At 41.6% G+C, this 24401-nt stretch overlaps 1 protein-coding gene across 16 annotated transcripts in view; it reads left to right on the top strand.

The window, feature by feature from the left end:
- The window catches only part of PHKA2 (phosphorylase kinase regulatory subunit alpha 2), a 95120-nt gene that overhangs the window by 4703 nt on the left and 66016 nt on the right, over positions 1-24401 (top strand). The window lies entirely within an intron of this gene.

Here is a 24401-nt window from a genome sequence, read left to right as displayed (position 1 = left end):
TAGCTGGGATTACAGGAGTGTGCCACCACAACTGGCTAATTTTTGTATTTTAAATAGAGATGGGATTTCACCATGCCAGACTGGTCTTGAACTTTTGACCTGAAGTGATCTGCCCACCTTGGCCTCCCAAAGTGCTGGGATTACAGGCATGAGCCACCTCTCCTGGCCAGAAGTGAAAGCATCCTAAGGGCTTTATCCCATTAAGGAGGAGGATAAAGGTGTTATCATAGCTTTTTTAAGTTAAGAGTTTGTGTTTAAGCAGTACCATTAATATATGTGAAATATATAACTTTTAAAGTGATAGAGGAATAAAGAAAATCTGATCATCTGAGTGAAGGGAGGAAAAGAGTGCTGGGGAAGGTAGGAAGTAAAAAAAAAAATGTGGTAATTATAAAGTATAAAATAAGAAGATGCAAATAAATCCAACTACACAGTATTACTAATCACAACAAGAGTCTTTCTCGTTAGTGTAGTGGTGAGGATCTCTGCCTGTCCCAACAAGTATAAATGCTGAAATCCACTAGATAATAGAAATTATTATTATTTTGAGACAGAGTCTTGCTCTGTCACCCAGGCTGGACTACAGTGGCATGATCTTGGCTTACTACAACCTCCGCCTCCTGAGTTCAGGCAATTCTCCTGCCTCAGCCTTCTGAGTAGCTGGGATTACAGGCATGCGCCACCATGCCCAGCTAATTTTTGTATTTTTAGTAGAGACGGGGTTTCGCCATTTTGGCCAGGCTGGTCTCAAACTCCTGACCTCAGGTGATCCACCTGCCTTGGCCTCCCAAAGTGCTGGGATTACAGGTATGAGCCACCGTGGCTCACCCAGATAATAGTTGTTTTTAAAAACTTTTTAAAAGATATATGTCATTTATGAGAGACAAAACCTAAAACATAGGATACTGAGAGGCTGAAAGTAATATGCTTGGTAAACACTAACCAAAAATACATTGATGTATGAATATCAGACTGAATATACTTTGAAATTTTTTTTTAATTATATTAGGGTTACAGAATGGTATTGCTAGATGACAAAAGGCTAATTCGCCAAGAAAATATAGCAATTTTAAATCTGCAGAATACTAACAACACAGCTTCAAAGTTTGTAAAGCAAAACTCGACCTAACTATAGGAGAGGTTGTCAAATCCATAATCATAGTCAGAGTTTTTAAATCCCCCTCTCAGATACTGTTAGATTGAGCAGAGAAATAATTAGGCCATAGAAAATTGGAGCACCATAAGAAACAAATTTGATTAAGTACCTGTACATAGAACTCTGCACTGAACCAATAGGAAATACTTATTTGTTTCAGCCTCACAAGGTGTATTTTTTTCAAAAAGTGATGACTGATTAGGGGATAAAGGAAATTCAAAAATACTGAAGGATCAACTTTATGCCTGCCCAGTTTTTTTTTTTTTTTTTTTGGCCAAAATGCAAGAAAATTAGAGAGCGATAACAAACAATTGCTAATGCTTCCCATATATGTTTGGAAACTTAGCAGACCTGCCTCTGAATATGCATGGATTGAACAAGAAATTATAATGGACGTTAGGAAAGAGTTAGAAGTGAATGACAGCAAAAGCATTCCAAATGAAAATGTATGGGATTACAACTAAAGTGGGGTTTGAGGTGAAATTTATATTCTTACATGTACATGTTGGAAAATCAGCCAAAAGCTGATTTTTTGAAAAGACTAGTAAATGGACAGACTTCTGGCAAGGTTGATGGGAGGGATGGGGAAGGGAGGAGGGACAAATGGACCATACAGTAGTCCCCCTTCTTCCCAGGGGATGCATTCCGGACCCCGGTGGATGCCTGAAACAACAGATAGTACAACCCTAGATATACTGTGTTTTTTCCTGTACGTAGATGCCTATATTAAACTTAATGAATTTAAGATTTAAAAATTAATAAACTCACAGTTGTGAAAAGGACAACAGAGTGTATTCAAGAAAGTAGAAGGAAATAGTAAGGGTACAAGCAGCAATTAATGTACTATAAAACAGACAGCGAAGATGGGCAAAGCCAAAAGCTGATTTTTTGAAAAGACTAGTAAATGGACAGACTTCTGGCAGGGTTGATGGGAGGGATGGGGAAGGGAGGAGGGACAAATGGACCATACAGTAGTCCCCCTTCTTCCCAGGGGATGCATTCCAGACCCCGGTGGATGCCTGAAACAACAGATAGTACAACCCTAGATACACTGTGTTTTTTCCTGTATGTAGATGCCTATATTAAACTTAATGAATTAGGCACAGTAAGAGATTAAGAACAACAATAATAAAATAGAACAATTATAACAACATACTATAATAAAAATTATATGAATGTGGCCGCTCTCTCTCAAAATGTCTTATTGTATGTAGTATTATTTTCAGACCATAGTTGACCACCAGTAACTGAAATGATAGAAAAGGAAACGGGATTGGGAAGGACTACTATATTAAGAGTGGACTGTTTTCTACCTAAGTGTTACCAGAGTTAAGAAAAAATTAAATCCCGATTAGACCTATAACCCTTAAAAAAATGGAATGAGTCCAAAAAGTCCTAGTCCAAGATGCTTTTACAGAGAAGGACCAAGGAACATTTAGAGATTTATTTCTTTATATGTCTTGGAAGTTAAAGAATTTGACTTTTATTCTGAGTGAGAAGGGAAGCCCTGAGAGGATTTTGAGCCGGGGAATGATGTCATCCAAATCGTGTTTGAAAAGAATCACTTTGGCTGGGTGAGGTGGCTCACGCCTGTAATCCCAGGACTTTGGGAGGCCAAGGTAGGTGGATCACGAGGTCAAGAGTTCAAGACCAGCCCAACCAAGATGGTGAAACCCCGTCTCTACTAAAAATACAAAAATTAGCTGGGCGTGGTGGCACACACCTATAATCCCAGCTACTCGGGAGGCTAAGGCAGAGAATTCCTCCAACCCAGGAGGCAAAGGTTGCAGTGAGCTGAGATCGCACCACTGCATTCCAGCCTGGATGACAGAGCAAGACTCTGTCTCAAAAAAAAAAAGAAAAGAATAAATCACTCCATCGGCTGCATGGAATATTGACTGTAGGAGACCAAGGAGCAAAGCAGAATGACCAGTTAGGAAGCTTCTGCAGTTGGAGCTTGATGACTCAGACAAGGGTTGTTCAAATGGAGACAGTGTGGAATGGTGAGATTCGGGGTAAATTTTGGAGGTAAAAACAGGATTTACTGGTGGAATGAGTATTGGGTGTGTGAATAAAGAAAAGTCAAGAATGACTTCAAGAGTTTAGGCTTACACAACTGGGAGGATGGAATTACCATTTACTGCATTGGAGAAAATTGTGGGGAAGCAAGTTTGGGGTGGAAGATAGCATTTTGTTAAGTTCGAGGTATCTGTTAGGCATCTTTATTAGTCTGTTTTCACACTTCTGATAAAGACATGCTTGAAACTGGGCAATTCACAAAAGAAAGAGGTTGAATTGGACTTACAGTTCCACGTGGCTGGGAAGCCTCACAATCATGGCAAAAGGCAAGGAGAAGCAAGTTCCAACTTATGTGGGTGGCAGCAGGCAAAGAGAGCAGTGCTTGTGCAAGGAAACTCCCCTTTTTATACCATCAGATCTCGTGAGACTGATTCGCTATTATGAGAACGGCATGGGAAAGACCTGCCCCCATGATCCAATTACCTACCACCAGGTTCCTCTCACAACATGTGGGAATTATGGGAGTACAATTCAAGATGAGATTTGGGTGGAGACACAGAGCCAAATCATATCAGCATCCAAGTAAAAATGGTAAGTAGGCAGTTGAATATGTGAGTCTAGAAGTTAGGGGAGAGGTCTGGGCTAGAGACAGAAATGTAGGAGTCATTGGTATATGTGTGGAGGTTAAAAGGCCCTGAGATGAGACGAGATCACAGGAACAAGTACAAGATAGAGAAGCTATGAGGTTCAAAGAGGAGACCCCCAGAAATGGAAAGATCCAGATTATGAGGGGGAGATGCTGCCAAGGGGGACTGAGAAAAAGCCATCAGGAAGTAGGAGGAAAACCAGCTAAGGGTCCGTGTGCCCCCAAAGTCCTATGTTGAAGTCCTAGTCTCAGTGCGATGGCATTAGGAGGCGGGGCCTTTGGGAGACGATAAGGATAGGGTCCTGATGAATGGGATTAATGCCCTTCTGAGCAGAGACACAAGAGAGGTGATTCTCTTCACTACCACCATGTGAGTGCATAGCAAGAAGGTGGCCATCTGCAAGCCTTGAGGAGGGCCCTCACTAGAACTTGACCCTGCTGGCATCCTGAGCTTGGATTTCCTAGCCTCCAGAATTGCAAGAATTATATTTCTGTTGTTTTGGTCCCCCCGTCTTTGGTATTTTCTTAAAACAACCCAAACTCACTAAGATAGAAGTTGGGAAAGTGGATTCAAGGAGGAGGAAGTCATCAGATGAGGAAAAGGCTGATAATGAGACAAGGTCAAGTAGCTTCAGGACTGAGAGTTGACCATTAGATACGGGAATGTGGAGATTATTGGTGACCATGTCTGATAGTTTATATGGAGTATAAGATACAAACATTGGGCAAATCGAACTCAAGAGAGAGGGGAAGGACAGAAACTAAAGATTCTGAGTTTAAACAGTTTTTCTGAAGAGTTCTACTGTAAGTAAGAGCAGTGGTTTGGTGGAGATATGGGGTTGAGAGGTTTTTTTTTTTTTTTGAGATGGAGTTTTGCTCTTGTTACCCAGACTGGAGTGCAATGGCACGATGTCGGCTCACTGCAACATCTGCCTCCTGGGTTCAAGCAATTCTCTGGCCTCAGCCTCCCAAGTAGCTGGGATTACAGGCATGTGCCACCATGCCCTGATAACTTTGTATTTTTAGTAGAGACAGGGTTTCTCCATGTTGGTCAGGCTGGTCTCTAATTCCCGACCTCAGCTGATCTGCTCACCTCGGCCTCCCAAAGTTTGGGATTACAGGTGTGAGCCACCCTGCCCGGCCTGAGGGTTTTTTTTTTTTTTTAATATGAGAAAATATATATCTGGTGGGAATGATCTAGTAGACAGGGAAAAACTGATCATGCAAGGAGCAAAGTCCTGGTGTGCAAGAGAGCACATGGATGGTAGCATACGTATTGTAGGTGACCTTAGACAGGAGCACAGATAGCTCATCCATCAAAACGAGGGAACGCAGGGTACATTGCCACCGTGTTCCCTTTTGATTGCTTCTGCCTCCTCAGCAAAACGTGAAGCACGGTCACTAGCTGAGAGTGAGGATGGGGAGGAGCTATTGGAGGTTTGAGAGAGAAGGTATGAAAGTGTCCTTTAGGAGAATAAGGGAATGAATGGACAAGGGATTTCTGGATATTCATTAGATAGCACTAAGGGTCATTCATTTAAAGGGAGTTCAGTCAGCGTGGCTGTGTGTTTTTCTTCAGCCACATTCAACTGCGTGGGTGCACCCTCAGAGTGGGCAGAGGCAAATTTAGCCAGAGCTGGCCTTTTGCCCAGTGAATACAAGGACTCCATTGTTGTTGACAGAGGGGCAGGGGATTAACAGATAATCCCTATCTTAAACTGTTTCAGATAAAAGATAGACAGCTCTCAACTCCTTTCAGAAGGCCAATACCCCACGATACCATAGTCAAACAAGGCATGCTAAGATGTAAAACTTAAGAAGGAAATTCACTTATGAATATTGATATTAAAGACACAAAGTAAAATATTAAGAAAATGAATCAAGCAGTGTATATAAAACACATCATGATCAGGTGTGGTTTATCCCCCAAATACAAGGAAATTTACTATAAAGTCTATTGATGTATTTTTTACTACATTAATAAATTAAAGAAGAAAAAGTGTGATCATCTCAATAGATATAAAAAGCATTTTATAAAACCCAGTATCCATTAATGATTTTAAAAGCACCTCTTAAGGCCAGGCGCGGTGGCTCATGCCTATAATCCCAGCACTTTGGGAGACTGAGGAGGGTGGATCACCTGAGGTCAGGAGTTCGAGACCAGCCTGGCCAACATGGTGAAATCTCATCTCTACTAAAAATACAAAAATTAGCTGTGGTGGCGGGTGCCTGTAATCCCAGATGCTTGGGAGGCTGAGACAGGAGAATCACTTGAACCCAAGAGGTAGAGGTTGCACTGAGCCAAAATCGTGCTACCGCACTTCAGCCTGGGTGACAAAGTGAGACTCAGTCTCAGAAAAAGCACCTCTTAGACAATGAGGCATACAGTGGAATTTTATTATTTTGATAAAGGGTAATGTGAAAATAAATCTACAAACCTCATAAGTAATATATCGGGGAAAGATTTAAAGTTAACAACTTCAAGGATCCCCCCCATAACCCCTTCTATTCAGCATTGTAATTATGCCCCCATGTAACAGACATGAAAAGGAAATAAGAGTCATGGAGATTATTATTTGCAGAAAAAAAGTGCTACAGAAAACCCAAAGTGACTGGAACTAGTGTTTTCCATTTTTCAAGCAAGTTTGCCATGTGTAAGATCCATATGCAGTAATCAAGGTACCCCTTTATGGCAGTCACAAACAATTTGTAAATGTTATTTCTTAGAAAAGCATTCACAGGAGCAATGAAAACTGTTGAATAAATCTAACGCAAGGGCTAGACATGCCTAGATAAAGTTATAAAGCTCTGTTGAGGGACATAAAAGAAGACAAATATAAGGAGAAACACACCATGTTCTTGAATGGGGAGATTCAGTGTTGTAAAGATACATTCTCCCCAAGTTAATGTATAAATTCAGTAGACTGCCAATCCAAGCCCAAAGAGACCTTTTCAGGGAAATTTATCCTAAAATCCACATGCTGTAGTAAGGGGCCAAGAATAGCCAAGATACATTTTAAGTAGAAAAGGTGAAGGATTGCCTTCCCAGATTTCTACACGTAAATCTAAGGTCATTAAGATTGTGTGATATTGGCACAGCAGCAGACAAATAGACCAGTGGAAAAGAAAAAAGACCTCAGGAACAGAAAGAATAGATTATTCAGTAAAAAATGTTAGGACAATTGGCTATCTATATGGAAAAAATTCTCTCTCTCTCTCTCTTAGACTATACGTAAGAATAAATTCCGGAGGGAATAAAGGCCTACATATGAAAAGCAAAGCTATAAAACTTAAAATAGAACACTTTTATAGTTTTGAGATAGGAAAGGATTTCTTAAACTAATCATAAAAATCTTAAATCATAAAATAAATTGATAAATTCAACTATATGCAAAAGCAAAACCTCTTATGACAAGAAGTTTAAGGTTAAAAGATGACCTACAGAATGAAAGAAGGCACATATGAGGAGAAACACACCATGTTCTTGAATGGGAAGATTCAGTTCTTGAATCACATCTTGGAAGCAGGTCCTCTACCCTAGTCAAGCTCTCACATGACTGCAGCACTGGCCTTGACTGAAACTTTATGAGAGGCTTTGAGCCAGACCCACCCAGTTAAAACTGCTTCTGAATTGCTGACCCACAGAAACTGTGAGATAATAGAAGTTTATTGGTTTTAAGTTACCAAGTTTTGGAATTATTTGTTATTTAGCAATATGTAACTAATACAAAAGCTTAATCCTAAGAGAGTCCTTAGAGAGCCGTTTATATAGTTGATTGGATTCAAATTTCCATCTTAGTTGAGAGCCAGTTTTAATTTGTTGAGATAGCAGGTACCATCATTGTTTAGCTTCTGGGTTTGCAAATTCCTTCTCTTTTCACTACAAAGAGAAGGGATTTGCAACATAGTACCAGAATAACCAAAAAATATTTTAAATTCAGGTGACTGACTTCATTTTATCGCTTTAAGTTGATTCCCTTCATCATTTACAGTAATTTTATATATTTCTATAATACTGTATTCTACAATGTAAACAAGCAGTTTGCAGAGGAGAAAACTAATAAACGGGCTAAAAGATGGCTCAACTTCACTAGCAATCTGAGAAAGTAAAGCAGATTAAAACAACAAATTCAGACTGACAGATGGCAACAATTCTAAAGCATAATTCTAAGTGTTGGCAAGGTTGTAAAGAAGAGATAACTGTCATGTATCACTCATGAGAAGATGTATTAATAAAGGTAGGCTAACTGCTGTTACAAACAAAATCCAAAATTTCATTGGCTAAACACAGAAATTGATTTTGTACACATACAACAGCCCCTTGTGGGTCCAGATCATGGGGGGGTTCACCCAGATACCTGGACTACCAGGTCACCCTGGATGTAGACATCCAGCTGGTGTACTAGAGAAGTACAAAAGATTATTTATGAGAAGGCTGTATTGGCAAGGCTTAGAAGTTGTTTACTTGACTTTCGTTCACATTCCCTTGGCTAAAACTCAAGCACAGGGCCATTTGGAACTGCAAGGGATGATGGGAAACACAGTATAACTGAGTGCCTAGGAAGAAGAGGAAATCAGATTGGTGATTAGGTGGTGGTTTATGCCGCAAAATGTAAACTACAGACTGTTAATTGGTACAATCACCTTGGAAAGCAATTTGAGATGGTGAAACTGAAGCAATGCATGCTGTACGACCCAGGAGGCCCATATCTAAATATAGACATTAATGATATGCTTTTAACCACTGCCCAAGGAGACTTGTGCAATGTTATTTATTGAAGCATTGTTTATAAAAGAGGAAAATTAGAAACAATCTGACTGTTCATCAATTTGGAAATGGACAAATAAGAGATCTAGCCACACAGTGGACTACTATGTAGCCGTTAAAATGAATAACCCAGATTTACATATATCGAATTGGATAACCCTCAAACATTTACAGTTGAATGGTGACTGTACTTAATAACAATATGTTGTATTCTTGAAAATTGCTAAGAGAGAAGATTTTAAGTGTTATCACCACAAAAATAAGTATGTGGGGTAGTACATATGTTAATTAATTCAATTTAGCCATGCCCCAATGCACTCATTTCAAAACATGTTATATATGATAAATATATAACTTTTCTATGAGACAGGGTATCACTCTGTCACCCAGGCTGTAGTGCAGTGGCACCATCGTGGCTCTTTGTAGTCTCAACCTCCCAGGCTCAAGTGATCCTTTCACCTCAGCCTCCCCAGTAGCTGGGACTATAGGCACATGCCTCCACATGTGGCTAATGTTTTATTTTTTGTCGAGACAAGGTCTCACTGTATTGTCCAGTCTGGTCTCCAACTCCTGGGCTTGAGCAATCCTCCCACCTCAGCCTCCCAACATGCTGGGGTTACAGGTGTGAGCCACCACACCTGGCCCAATTTTTGTCTATTAAAAAATTTAAAGATGAGTTTAAAAAAAAAAGCAAGTTATAGAAGAATAAATATAGAATATTACTAGGTATGTAGGACTTCTAAAACACCTGAAATATGGTTGTATCTTGCTTATGGACACATATTTTTCTAAAAACTTTAAAACCATGAACAAGAAAAATACACTCCAGCTTTGGAATAGTGTGACAGTTCACAGAAGTTGATCCCCAGATTCCTGAAGGTCCCTGACACCCTTTCAGGATCTCTGTGAGGTCAAAACTATTTTCATCCCATTCCCAACATGTGATTTGCCTTTTTTCACTGTGTCGACATTTGCAGTGATAGTAGGAAGCTAGTGCTTCAGTACAAATCAAGGCAAGGACTCCAAACTAGACTAGGAGTCATATACCATAAAAAACAAAAAAAGAAGAAAAGGAAAAAAATCAGTTACACTTCAGAATGTCCTTTTTTGAAGCATTAAACATGTTTTCATGTTTAAATTTTATCTAATCTTTAAAATATTCTGTGTGTTGGACCAGGCGCCGTGGCTCACGCCTGTAATCCCAGCATCTTAGGAGGTCGAGGCAGGTGGATCACCTGAGATCCGGAGTTCGAGACCAGCCTGACCAATATGGAGAAACCCTGCTCTACTAAAAATACAAAATTACCCGGGCATGGTGGCATATGCCTGTAATCCTAGCTAGTCAGGAGGCTGAGGCAGGATAATCACTTGAACCCAGGAGGCAGAGGTTGTGGTGACCTGAGATCACGCCATTGCACTTCAGTCTGGGCAACAAGAGCGAAACTCCATCTCAAAAAAAAAAATATTCTGTGTGTTGACGTGAAAAATACCTATAAAGCGCTTCCACTGCATACTGAAGTGTGATGGCTGTTTCTAGGATAATCACTTGCACAGTTGTCCAAGTTGTGACCTGAACTAGCAGTCTGTTTTTTTTCTTGGATGCCATTTTTACTTGAAAGATTGACAAATTATGTTCATTCAGATTTGGGTATTTGGCAGACATTTTCTCAAAAATGAACAAAGTGAGCCTGTTGCTTTAAGGAAAACGACTGACAATATTTTTTGCAATGATAAAATTTGATCTTTGAATTGAGATGAGATTTGGGGAAAGTTTTTTTTTGTGAAAAGTTTCGCTCTTGCTGCCCAGGCTGGATTGCAATGGCACAATCTCGCCATTATCTCACACATAATCCCAAAGTGCTGGGATTACAGGCATGTGCCTCAGCCTTCCAAGTAGCTGGGATTATAGGCATGCGCCACCATGCCCACCTAATTTTTTGTATTTTTAGTAGAGACGGGATTTCACCATGTTGGTCAGACTGGTCTCCAACTGCTGATCTCTGGTGATCCACCCACCTCGACCTCCCAAAGTGCTGGGATTGCAGGCGTGAGCCACTGCCCGGTATGTTGGGGAAACTTGTATGAGCTTGTGAGTCACTGTGAGCTTGACTTAAAGCTCCTGATATTTGATTTAAAGCTTCCTGATACTTAAAAAACTTTTCTGATGAGATTGGTGGTGATATTAACAAATGTGGATAATGAAATGTGTCAACATTTTGGCGAACTGCATAACTCACTGAACTGATATTTTCCAAATGACCAATGCTTGATGTTATGAAATTACGTATGGGCAGATGATTCATTCAAAGCACAAGATAGAGCAATGGATTTTAAAACATCAGAGTACATAAAGCTCACTGTTATAATTTCAGATTCCACATTTCAACTGATGTTTAAGAAACTGTCACTTGTTGAGTTTTGGTGATATGAAAGAATATTCTTAATTATCCAAAAAGACTTAAAATATTTCTCCCTACATATCTGTGTGAAGCTGGATTTTCTTCATATATGTCAACTAAAATAATGATGCCATAAAGTGAATACAGAAGCACATATGAGAATATAACTATCTTGTATTAAGCCAGACATGAAAGAGATCATTTTAAATGTCAATCACTGCCATTCTTCTTGTTACTTTTTTGTTTTGAATTTAAAAAAAATTTTTTTTGTAGAGACAAGGTCTCACTGTTTTGTCAAGGCTGGTCTCAAACTCCTGGCCTCAAGTGAGCCTCCTGCCTCAGCCTCTGAAAGTGCTGGGATTACAGGTGTGAGCCACTGCACCCAGCCTGAAAACAATTTTTAATGTTTTTGTTTTGATATGACACAAATTTTTTACTTATGTTGACATGCAATAGATGTTTGTTAACAAATTAGTAAATATTTTAAATTTGTTCAGTTTTAATTTCCAGTATGGTAAATATCAGTAGCTAGAATGCATATAAACAAAAGCCCTTCAGGGGTCTTCAGTAATTTTTAAGTGTAAAGGGGTCCTGAGACCAAAAGGTTTGAGAACTGCTGGGAAGTTTGTAAACTGTTAGGGAAGACCACAAGGAAGGCTTCAACTTGATCTTTAACTTTTTCTTTCTTTTTTGTAATAAAGGAAAGACTTGCACAGTTACAGCAGAATGCTTTCATTTATGTGGATATGGGCTATATTGCTTTCTCTTTGCTTTCATATATGTTTAGGCTTTATTTTTTAAAAAAATAATGCTATTTGTTTATATTTATTTATTTATTTTTGAGTCCGAGTTTTGCTCTTGTTGCCCAGGCTGGAGTGCGATGGCGTGATCTCGGCTCACTGCAACCTTCACCTCCCAGGTTCAAGTGGTTCTCCTGCCTCAGCCTCCTGAGTAGCTGGGATTACAGGCATGCGCCACCATGTGTGGCTAATTTTATATTTTTAGTTGAGACGAGGTTTCTCCATGTTGGTCAGGTTGGTCTTAAACTCCCGACGTCAGGTGATCCACCCGCCTCGGCCTCCCACAGTGCTGGGATTTACAGGCGTGAGCCACTGCGCCCTGCCAAAATAAGGCTATATTAGTAAATATAACCTAGGAGTCAGCTTTGATTCCTCCTAGAATGGAAGGAAATTCCCCACCTAGAATGGGGAGAATTTTCTAATGGATGAGAAAACCAAAACATATCTCAGCTCCACCCACTTCTGTTTGGATTCACTGTCACCACCCTCATCCAAGCCACCACCATCTCTTGCCTGAACCACCCCTCTAGTCTCCTGATTTATTCCCTGCTTCTACTTCCAGCCTCTCCTCTCCAGAGTAGTACATGATCTTCCATCAGGCGCCAGACTACACTACTTTCCTCTTCAGACTTCCCATGGCTTTTGTAACTTCTAGAACATAAAATGCAGAGTCCCTCTCGTGACCGACCAGCTTCTTCAAGCTGACTGCAGCCAAGCCAGCAGCTGCCAGTGTCCCTTCACTCACCACCAGTGAGGTCCTGCTCAGTGCTTAGTAACAGGCTTTCATTGACTTGAAAACTTTGCTTCTCTGTCAAGAGTGACCCCAGGGGATGAGCAAAGTGGCTCATGCCTGTAATCCCAGCACTTTGGGAGGCCAAGGCAGGAGGATCACGAGGTCAGGAGATCGAGACCATCCTGGCTAATACGGTGAAACCCCATCTCTACTAAAAATGCAAAAAATTAGACGGGCATGGTGGCACGTGTTTGTAGTCTCAGCTACTCGGGAGGCTGAGGCAGGAAAATTGCTTGAACCTGGGAGGTAGAAGTTGCAGTGAGCCAAGATCATGCCACTGCACTCCAGCCTGGATGACAGAGACTCCATCTCAAAAAAAAAAAAAGGGGGTGATCCCCAGGAGAAAATGAGAGAAAGCCACCCCCAGTTTCTCATTTCTTCCAGCAAACCCAGATCTTTGCCAGCAAGTCTGGTACCACCACCCAGTCAGCAGCCTAGAAGTCCTTTTGACCCCTTTTTTTTCCTCTCCCACCTATATCCAATTCATTACCAAGCTCTGTTGATTTTGCACTCTAAACATTTCTCCAGCCCACCTGCTGCCTCTGTTCCTCTGTCACCACCACCATCCTTGTCTAAGCCACCATCCTCGCTGTCCCTCCTCCTGCAATAGCTTCTCCTCCCATCTTATTCCTGAATCCACTCAGCCCCTTCCCGGTACTTCTCCCCACTGAAGCCAAAGTGCCCTTCTCCAAAGACCAACTCCAGCTTTCGGAGCCGCACTGGTTCCAATTGGGGCAGAGGTGACATTCTTAGTCCCTAGTTAGACAGGGACTGTCTGACAGATGGTCATCTGGTCTTTGTGTTAAAGGGAGCACTCCATGGATAGTATTTTCCCCTCCTGAGATAATCCAGGGCCCTACCTTCTGCACCTCCTGCTTCAGCTCTTTTTGGGGATAGCCAGGAGAAAGGCTTTTGCTCTTTTCTGGACAGCGTTTAAATATTTTAGTGTCAGATGAAAATATTTGAAAAAAAAAAGTCCTCGAATCCTCCATTTACAAATCAAGGATTGCAATAACTGGACAGCATTTAAATATTTTAGTGTCAGATGCAAATATTTGAAAAAAGGTCCTCAAATCCTCCATTTACAAATCAAGGACTGCAGTGACTCACACAAAGAAGCGGTTTAGAATTGTTTCAAGCTTTGCAGGGATCGAGAAGATCTAGTTGGATTACTTAGTTGCCTTTTACAGTTAAAGAACCCCCCTAACTGGCCAGGCATGGTGGCTCATGCCTTTAATCTCAGCACTTAGGGTCAGGAGTTCAAGACCAGCTTGGCCAACATGGTGAAACCCTGTCTCTACTAAAAATACAAAAAAATTAGCCTAGTGTGGTGGCACACACCTGTAATCCCAGCTGCTCTGGAGGTAGAGGCAGAAGAATTGCTTGAACCTGGGACGCGGAGGTTGCAGTGAGCCAAGTTCGTGCCACTGCACTTCAGCCTGGGTGACAGAGCAAGACTCTGTCTCAAAAATAACAAAAAAGAGCTTTTTCCAGGTCATCCCTCTCATGAGCTGACAGCCCTGTGATAAGCACTGTGTCTTGGGCCAGGCCAGATGAGTGGAGGTAATTTAGATACACCAGACTGCTGTGAATATCAAACAAAGTTGCATTCTCCTTACTTGATGTGTTAAAATAGTGAAACTTTAAAAGGCCGTTTATTTAAATATTCCACTAAATTTAGTTCTGTCATATTGTTCCTTGTCACTTATATTTGAATATCACTGTTAATTAGGGAAATAAATATCACACCTGTCTCACAATGCATAGGGAGAACATAATTAATGTGCATAAAATACATCTTGAGAAGTGGTTCTTAATCAAATGGGTTACAGATCCATTTGAGAATTTGATAAAGGCTGACTATCCAATGCTCTCCTGAGAAAAAAACACTTACACAAAAATCTCAGGAATGTCGTAGCCTTCCACCTCCCTGTCCACAGTGCGAACCTCCCACCAACGCACCCCATAAAGCTGATCCGTGGACTCGTAGCAGATCCTCTGGAGATACCAGCTTAAGAGCCCAACTGTAGAGTGACATGTGTGGTATCTTCATGCTCCAAACCCAAACCCCAACCTGAAACTTTTGGAATAAAAGGTAGTCTTAGGATTGAAAATATCAAATAATGACATCTGTAATACCCCTGTTCAGCTGAAAGTTGACTAGTGCGGCACCTGGTAATCCACCAGTACCTAACATTTCAGGTTTTGGCAGGAGGAAACTGGTATCCCCCTGAGCTGAATGTGTTCTGTAGGTTTCCACAACCCCAGGCTCAGGACTTACATCTCCGTAATCCTCCTTCCTTACTACAGGAATTGGCAAGAGAGGCAAAGAATTCAAGTCTCCTAGGAGAGTGGTAAAGTCATTTACACATTTGATTGTAGCTAAGGAGCCCACAGTGGTTTGTGTGAGTTTCAGAAGTTTTAAGATGAGCTTTGGGATCTGGAAGGAAGCTGCAACCAAATGGATGCCTGCAATGCTTGGCTTCCAACCCAGTTTATTTCCCTATGGGCCGTCATTCATCATATCAGATGCTGTAAACACCTAGGACCAGGACAGCTTCCAGCTTGTGTGTTGTTTGTAAACCCAGGGGGGAAAATCGAATAAGCAGCAATTTAGACAAAAATACATCATTTGAAAGTGAGAATTACACACCTGTGATCCCTTTAAGTAAAGCGTGAGGCATGTTAGAGCTTATGGTTTCAAGATCATTCTCCAAACCACCTGAGGTTTACCTACCAAATTGTACAAAATCTATCTTTTCAGCTAACGTAAAAAGAAACTGTTACTTATACAACCAGTAGTCTCAATTGTAGATGCAATCATCTTAAAGTAAATGCTATTATAATTCCTCCTTTAGAATACATCTCAAGTGTAAAGCACTTGACTGACTGAGCATGGCTCTCAGGTGGTCCAACTTGGGTTGTCTGCCCATCCCTCAACTATGCCCAGCTTGGCCAGGCTTGGGCCACATATCCTTCCCTGCAGCTGGGCCAGGTCCAAAGTCAGCCCCACCAGAGCCACACTGGGCAGAGCAGGGGATATTATAGGCCATCACCAGAAAGTGGGAAAACAGGTGCTGGACAGGCAGAAGCAACAGCATTCCATCAGGACGGGGACAAAGCGAAGGGCCCACGGAGACACACTGAGTTGAAATCGGAAGAGTTCAGTGAAGGGGAAAAATTGAATCCCTCTTGCAGAGGACAACCTTTTAAGTCTTTGAAGCCTCACCTTAACGCTTGTATTATTCCTCCTTCCCATGAGATGTGGCTTTTAGCTTTTTCATTGCCCTGATCACCCTCCTCTGGCTATGCTCTAGGTAGTGAATGTCTCTTTTAAAACATGGTGTTTAGTGATAACAGAATATACGAGGTGCACTCTGTCAGGCTTGCATTTGGTGAGGCTCTTAATTCCCTTGTTCTGAAAACGATACTTGTATTCACACAGCCTTGGCTTTTTCGTACGTGGTACTCCCACACTGCTGGTCCAAGGTTGCTGTTAAAACTTGCAGTTGGTGTCATCCAGTTGAATTTTCTTTGTTCGCTTGTTTGACTTTGGTATAAGATGGGTTTTGTAGACTGGCTTCATGAATTTTCTTGAACCTAAGTGTTGGGCAAGCTGTGGTTGGGTCGCAGAGTGGCTGCTGGGGTGGAGAGTGATTTGGCGAAGAGAGAAGATCTGTTTAAAGATTTACTGGGATCCCAAAGGTGGGGCTGTATGTGTAAAGAGCGCTGAGTCAACTCAAATGTGAGAGTGATGGCTAATAAAATTAATTCAGCAAAAATTTATGAAACACACGAGCCCAGTGAATAAATCCTTGTTGAATGCCATTTAGTTTGTTTCGATCTGTTGTCCAAGTCCTTGGCATTCTGCTGTTCCAGTATTGGCTCAGCATCCATTTTGCAGTCCTTACCTGACCCTCCTTGCACACACACGCACCCATAAAGGAGCAGGGTATATTCCTATTTCAACATCTCCCCCTTCTTCTGTTGTTAAAATCTAACCCATCCCCTGCTTGCTTGGAGAATCATCATCTTTGTACTGCCACCAGTCAAGAAGATTGTTTAAGTGTTGTTTCTCAAGCTTGTGTGATGAAGACTTTTGTTTTTCACTTTACAATAGAAAATTATAATGTTGAATATGTGTTTTTAAATTACACACACACCACCCTAGGGAGTCGTGTATCCTGTATTCTCTGGTCAGCTTCTACCACTGCACCCTGACCCCCGCTGAAATTCTCTGCTTTAACTTCCGCTTCCTTAAACTTCGCCTCCATCCTGTGACGTTACTGTTTTCTATTTCACCCATCTCAGCTCTGACTTGAGCAATGAGCCATTTCCTGTACTTGAAGCAGCTCCCCTGTTTTGTCCACTTTTCTACTTTTAAAGCAAAAACGAGGCTTTACCTTCTGCTTGAGTCATTCTCAAGGTTCATGTTTCGCATGTCTGATTTATTCCTTTTGTGTTTCCTAAAGAAAGGCTGAACAGAAGAACATTATAATAATAAAATGAGCATTTTTAAGTGGTAAATTATTTGTATTAGCTATGTATAATACAAATATATGTAAACAGAGAATGTCTATATATATATATATATATATATAAGAATGATACTTAAAAGTGTCTTTGAAAAGATATTTCAGACTATAAATCAGTAAAAATATAGTGATTTATTATACAGACATTTATTTATTTATTAGGTGCCTAACTAGGCCAGGACCTTGGGCTAGAGTGGTAAACCAAAAAGATAGGCTTTGCCTTTAGGAATCTTGTAGTGTGAAAACCATGCTTAAGATTGTGCCAGAAAGATATCCCATGTCCGTGGATCATAAATTCAGTATGGTTGAGATGGTAGTATTGTCCAAACTGGCCTACAGCTGTGGAATTGAGATTGAGGTTCTTTTTCTTGCATATGTATGTCCACTTGTCCCAACATTGTTTGTTAAAGAGGCTGTTCTTTCTTGGATTGTCTTTAGATCTTTGTCAAAAATTAGTTTGCCCTGTTCATGTGGATCTATTTCTGGACTCTGTTCTGTTCTGTCCAGCTATGTGTCTATTCCTTTACCTCTTGTTAGGATTTTGATGAACTGACCCTCATGGTTCTCTGTGTCTTTCTGCTCCTGTGCACAAGGTGAGCAGTGACATTGTTTGGATGTTTGTCCCTGCCCAAGTCTCATGTTGAAATGTAATCCCCAGTTTTGGAGCTGGGGCCTGGTGGGAGTTGATTGGATTATGCAGGTGGATTTCTTTTTTTTTTTTTCTGAGACGGAGTTTCGCTGTTGTTACCCAGACTGGAGTGCAATGGCACGATCTCGGCTCACTGCAACCTCCGCCTCCTGGGTTCAGGCAATTCTCCTGCCTCAGCCTCCCGAGTAGCTGGGACTACAGGCACACACCACCATGCCCAGCTAATTTTTTGTATTTTTAGTAGAGATGGGGTTTCACCTTGTTGACCAGGATGGTCTCGATCGCTTGACCTCATGATCCACCCGCCTCGGCCTCCCAAAGTGCTGGGATTATAGGCGTGAGCCACCGCACTCAGCCTATGCAGGTGGATTTCTTATGAATGGTTTAGTATTTGTGAGAAATGGTTTAGCACCCCCTAGTGTTGTCCTTGCAATAGTGAGTGAGTTCTCCCAAGATCTGGTAGTTTAAAAGTAGGTGGCGCCTCCCGCATCTCCCTCTTGCTCCTGTTCTCGCCATGTGAAGTGCCTGCTACCGTTTTGCCTTCTGCCATGAATAAAAGCTCCCTGAGACCTCCCCAGAAGCAGGTGCTGCCACGCTTCCTGTACAACCTACAGAACCATGAGACAACTAAATCTTTTTTCTTATAAACCCAGTCTCAGCTATTTCCCTATAGCAATGTGAGAATGGCATCATACAGGCAGTGTTTTAGATGCAAGTTGCTCCAGTAGCCTGGTTTCTAGAGGGAAAATAACAGAACAGAACCACAGCTGGCCAGGGATAGACACAAGGTATGGACAAGAAATAAGCATTTGTTGTAATTAACCACTGAGATGTTAGTGTTGTTTGTTACCGGACCATGGGGGCCAAGCTCTGGGACCAATCCATTCTAGGTCATAGGGGCCTGCCCTTTATTTTTCATCAACAGGAGCCAACAAGGGCACTTTTCCTAGATTAGAAACCCAGAAGAGGTGCAGAAGGTAAGAGAGGTGAACACATGGCTGGAGATAAAGGACAAGCTGTTCAGCTCTTGGCCCCTTGCTTTTCATGAAACACAGTTTATATTAGGCCCCTCTGACTCGGGCCCCTTCTCACAGAGTTTAAGGATATCGTTGGTAGGTTCTCCTGAAGCAGGGATGCTAACTGTCAGTGCAGGTTCAGGCTATCTCAACTAAGACTGGTTTGTAATACCTACTGCTTATGATTCTTAGCTATCCTCAGAGTTGCCATTTCTAGAGATCTTCCCCATTTGCTGTCCTTCAGGACTCCACATCCGATCACCTGATACAGGTGGGAGAGTGGATGTTAATACAGAATTTGCCACTGATGTTAATTTAGTCATTGTTTTTTTCAGGCAAAGTACACAAAGAGTTTAGCAAAGTAAACAAAGAGAAGCTTTATATGAATGAGCAAAATTCAGGGCTAAACTTGAAGGGGAAAGGCAAGACCTGGGTATGGAGAGGACAGAGTGACAGGTTTTTTGTTTCAAAAATAACAATGTGGTAAAATAACTTCACCAGTAATGTTTATAGTAATGATAAAAGAGGGCACCCCAGACTTGGTGTTTTTGCTAATAAAAATGATGGTTACATCGACCTCACTTGCAGATTCTTCCTCTAGCTACATCATCTGACTTCCTGAAATTATTGTAACTATATGAAGAAGAAATACTGTTAATGAAAGCCATTTAAATGGGTCAATAATATTAAACATTGCAATTATTAAGTAGGCAGAGTCCAAGAAGCTTGATACGAATTAATTTATTTAATCTTGACAAATAACCCTCTGAGGTGTACACATTGTTATAATCCCCATTTGACAGGTGGACACTGAAGTCATTTGCTCAAGGTCACAGCTGGATAGTGGTAGAGCTTTGAACATGGGCAGTTTGATTCCAGCTTGCTCTTAAACACAACACGTGGAGGGTTGTCTTTCTTTGTAGGTAGAAATGGTGACATAGTACCTGGTTTAAAAAGAAACTATGCCAGGTCCGGTGGCTCATGCCTATAATCCAAGCACTTTGGGAGGCCAGGGCGGGTGGATCACATGAGGTCAGGAATTTGAGAGCAGCCAGGCCAACATGGGGAAACCCTGTCTCTACTAAAAGTACAAAAGTTAGCTGTGTGTGGTGGCATGCGCCTGTAATCGCAGCTACTGAGGTGACTGAGGCAGGAGAATCGCTTGAACCCCGGAGGCGGAGGTTTCAGTGAGTCGAGATCGCGCCATTGCACTCCCAACTTGGGTGACAAAGCAAGACTCCATCACACACACAAAAAAAGAAACTAAAAATTGATCAGCTCACAAAAGAGCAAATCCGGTGCCCTTCCCTCCCAGACAAGAATGACTGGATGGTTAAATTCATTGGTAGTCAGGGAAATAAAAATTTTTTAAATAAAAATGGTTGGCCGGGTGCGGTGGCTCACGCCTGTAATCCCAGCACTTTGGGAGGCAGAGGCAGGTGGATCACCTGAGGTCAGGAGTTCAAGACTAGCCTGACCAACATAGTGAAACCCCGTCTCTACTAAAAATACAAAAAATTAGCCGGGCATGGTAGCAGGCACCTGTAATCCTAACTACTCGGGAGGCTGAGGCAAGAGAATCCCTTGAACCTGGGAAGCAGAGGTTGCGATGAGCCAAGATTGCGCCATTACACTCCAGCCTGGGCAATAAGAGCGAGACTCTGTCTCAAAAAATAAATAAATAAATAAATAAATAAAATAAAAATGGTTATAAGATATCACTTTACACCCATCAGACTGACAAAAAATTAAAACTATTGATAACTTGTGGCAGAGATGGGGAATCGCTATTAAAACTTAAAGTATGTATGCATATAACATGCCAACCCAGCAGTCCCATTTTGGGGATTCTGTTTCATGGAAATAAAAGCACTGTTGAATATATAAGGATATTTATTGCAGTCTTTGTATTGCCAAATAAAAAAAATCCCAGAAAACAAATGAAAACCTGTTATTACAGGTCTCCTCTGTGGAATATGATGCAGCCTCTGAAACTCATGAATTTGAATTATGCCAGATGACTTGGAGGGACCTCATATGGTTCTATTGAAAGAGAAATGTAGGGTGCAGCAGTATGTATCGTATGATCCCACTATAATGCTCATTCAAAACAGTGGCCCTGGCTGGGCACGGCGGCTCATGCCTGTAATCCCAGAACTTTGGGAGGCCAAGATGGGCGGATCACCTGAGGTCAGGAGTTTGAGACCAGCCTGGCCAACATGATAAAACCCTGTCTCTACTGAAAATACAAAAATTAGCCAGGCATGGTGGCGCATACCTGTAATCCCAGCTACTTGGGAGTCTGAGGCAGGAGAATCGCTTGAACCTGTGAGGCGGGGGTTGCAGTGAGTCGAGATTGCACCAAAAGAAAACCTGTGCATGAACGGGAATTTTAATTATGTTCGTGTGTGTGTGTGTGTGTGTGTGTGTGTGTGTGTGTGTATAGACTTCACCTATTTAAGGTATACAATTATGTGTGTGTGTGTTTGTGTGTGTGTATAAAATCTGGTTTTAGTAACACATAGGAAAAAATGTGGAAAAAATGTGTATATGAGGTTGTTACATGGACTGTGTTTGTGGGATTGGTGAGGGGAGGAGGGAACCAAGCAACAAAAAGAGAAGGAAGAAAGACAACTGAAAAAGATATGTCTGTCTTATGGTTATGTATTTCTGCAATGCTCTGTGTGGGTGCAGATATAGCTAAATAATGTTTTTCAGAGATTGGAAAGCAACAATGGCTAAAATGATCATATCTGAAACCACAGGTTTGGCTTGGACCAATCTCCCCACTGACCTCCTGTGGTCTGTCTTTGCCTGTGTTTATGTTTAGCTTCCAGAGTGGATCAGTCAGGGCAGCTTCTTGTTCCCTCCTCCATTGCCATACTTAAAGGAAAGACTCCAGAGCTCCAAAGACATGGACCTGTGTAGGTGGTTCCCAAGCATCAGTGAGTGAGAGTACAGATATGGCAGCATAGTCCATCTCCAGACAGGAGAATGACTCAAAGACAAAACCATTGGGTCATCCCTATTAGAAGGAACAGCAGATCAGATGTAGCAGAGTATCTGCCAATCTGTGGTCATTTCAGTTTTTATGAATCACATCAAAATGGAACTACCTATATCTTCTTCCAACACAAAGGATTGGCTTTTATAGACTTAACACGAGAAGCAAGTCAAAAAGTAAATATTCTTATTGCTGAGTAAAGTAACACCCTAATTTTACATGGTTGGTGTATGTGTGCTTCTGACTGTGGGGATCCCCTGAAACACTCAGACTGCTTCTCTGTAGTTGAATGAGGGGGACAGACAACATAGCTTTGGGTGAGGATGAACTAATATACTCCCAACAGTTAAGAGCAGTCTAAAGAATAAAAGATGACTTTCAGTTAACAGGACAGGGATATTTCATAATCCAAACCACACTTGGCACTATGTGTGAGCGATCACTGCTGTGTCACCGGAAGGTTGTTTGTTTCAATAGGCACATGGTTGGCAGGCACACCATGAATGGGTTGAGTTTCTTACTCTGGGTCTCCTGTTTCCCTGTCCCTGGCTTACCTAGCACACCTCAGAACAGATAAAGATGCTTATGTTGTTGTTGTTTTTGAGACAGAGTCACACTCTATCACCCAGGCTGGAGTGCAGTGGCACAATCTTGGCTCACTGCAACCTCTGCCTCCTGGGTTCAAGTGATTCTCATGTCTCAGCCTCCCGAGTAGCTGGGATTACAGGCGTATGCCACCACGCCCAGCTAATTTTTGTATTTTTAGTAAAGACAGAGTTTCACCATGTTGACCAGGCTGGTCTCAAACTCCTGTCCTCAAGTGATCCACCCGCCTCAGCCTCCCAAACTGCTGGGATTACAGGCGTGAGCCACCGCACTAGGCCAAGATGCTTATGTTATCTGTTATTGGTGAACAGTGATTTTTAAAAAGAACACCATTAGTCTACTATTGGAATAAGATTTGTACTTGCACTCAGCCATACCTAGACTTCAGTTCTGGTTGACTTTAAATCAGTGATTCATAGTTGTTAGCTATCTAACCATGTCAATACATTGAATGCTGTTGCCCCTGCGGGTAATATCAGTTTAGTTTAGATGTTTTGGTAGAGGGCATAGATTTGTTAGGGGAGAAAATCAAATATTTAATTTCTTAGGTGGGAACATGTGAAACCATGCCAGTGTTTTTTGCCTAATATTGGCAGTATCATTGTGAAAGTACCCAGTGGAGTGTTTTCATGAGCTCTCTTGTAAATAATATGGTACCCTTTTGAGTAATGTAATTTTTTTAAGCTTACAAGGTTCTGATTATTATGATACATTTTATTAGGTAAGTACAAATTTTCAGGAAATGTCAACAGAGGCGTCATTATATGACTCTTTTATCTGATTTCTAGGCAGAGTTTATTGGGACTGCCTTTTAAAAAGTTAATAGCTTTATTTACTTACCGTGCAATTCACCTATTTAAGCTGTACAACGGAATGGTTTTTAGCATATTCACAGAATTGCGCATTCATCACCACAATCCATTTTTGAGCATTTTCATCACCTAAAAACACAAAAACTACTAGCAGCCACTGACTCCCAGATTCTACCTCTATTCCCAGCACAGCCCACCACTAATCTACTTTCTATCTCTAGAGCTTTGCCTTTTCTGGACATTTCATACACATGGAGTCACACAATATGTAGCCTTTGGCATCTGGCTTCTTTCACTTAGCATGATGTCTTCAAGGTCCATCCCTGTGGTAGCATGCATCAGTACTTCTTTTTTCTGCCAAATAATATTTCATTGTTTGTATAGATCACATTTCATTTATCCATGTATCGGTTAATGTGTATTTGGCTTATTTCTACTTTATGGCTTTTATGAACAATGCTGCTGTGAACATTTGTGTATAATTTTGTGTGGCATGGTCTGGCTTTTTAGTGACTCAGTTGCCCTTTTAAATACCCATGATATCATAACTAAATAGGATTCCCAGATGTCCTCTTGCTTGGCACCTTCTGTTTAGGCACATGAAGGTCTAGATTCCCCAGAGAGGGAAGGTCGCTTCCCTGGCACACAGAGCTAGAGAGTGGAGTGGGGTCCTGCCTCCAGTCTTCTTGCTCTCAGGTTCAGTGCTTTGCCTATTGACATGGACACATGAAGGCTGAAGAAGACCTAAAGTCTGCAATATGCCACTTTGCGAAAGCCTCGCAGGCTTTTTCTGTTTGATGTTTCTTCTGTTTTACCGCTTACAACAGTGTGGTCTTGTCTGAAAGCAAAAGAGCTAGAATCTTCCTTAGATATTTTCTTTTTTTTGTTTTGTTTTGTTTTAAAATGGAGTCTCGCCCAGGCTGGAGTGCAGTAGTGCAATCTCTGTTCACTGCAACCTCTGCCTCTCAGGTTCAAGCGAATCCCCTGCCTCAGCCTCCCGAATAGCTGGGATTACAGGCGTGTGCCACCACATCTGGCTAATTTTTATATTTTTAGTAGAGACGAGGTTTCACCATGCTGGCCAACCTGGTCTCGAACTCCTGACCTTGTGATCTGCCTGCCTCGGCCTCCCAAAGTGCTGGGATTACAGGCGTGAGCCACCGTGCCCAGCCCTTAGAGATTTTCTAGTCACATATCC

The sequence above is a fragment of the Callithrix jacchus genome, chromosome X, assembly GCF_049354715.1.
Source record: "Callithrix jacchus isolate 240 chromosome X, calJac240_pri, whole genome shotgun sequence".
Taxonomy (NCBI): Eukaryota; Metazoa; Chordata; class Mammalia; order Primates; family Cebidae; genus Callithrix; species Callithrix jacchus.
The sequence above is the reverse complement of the archived record's forward strand: the minus strand, read 5'-3'. Positions and strand labels throughout refer to the sequence as shown.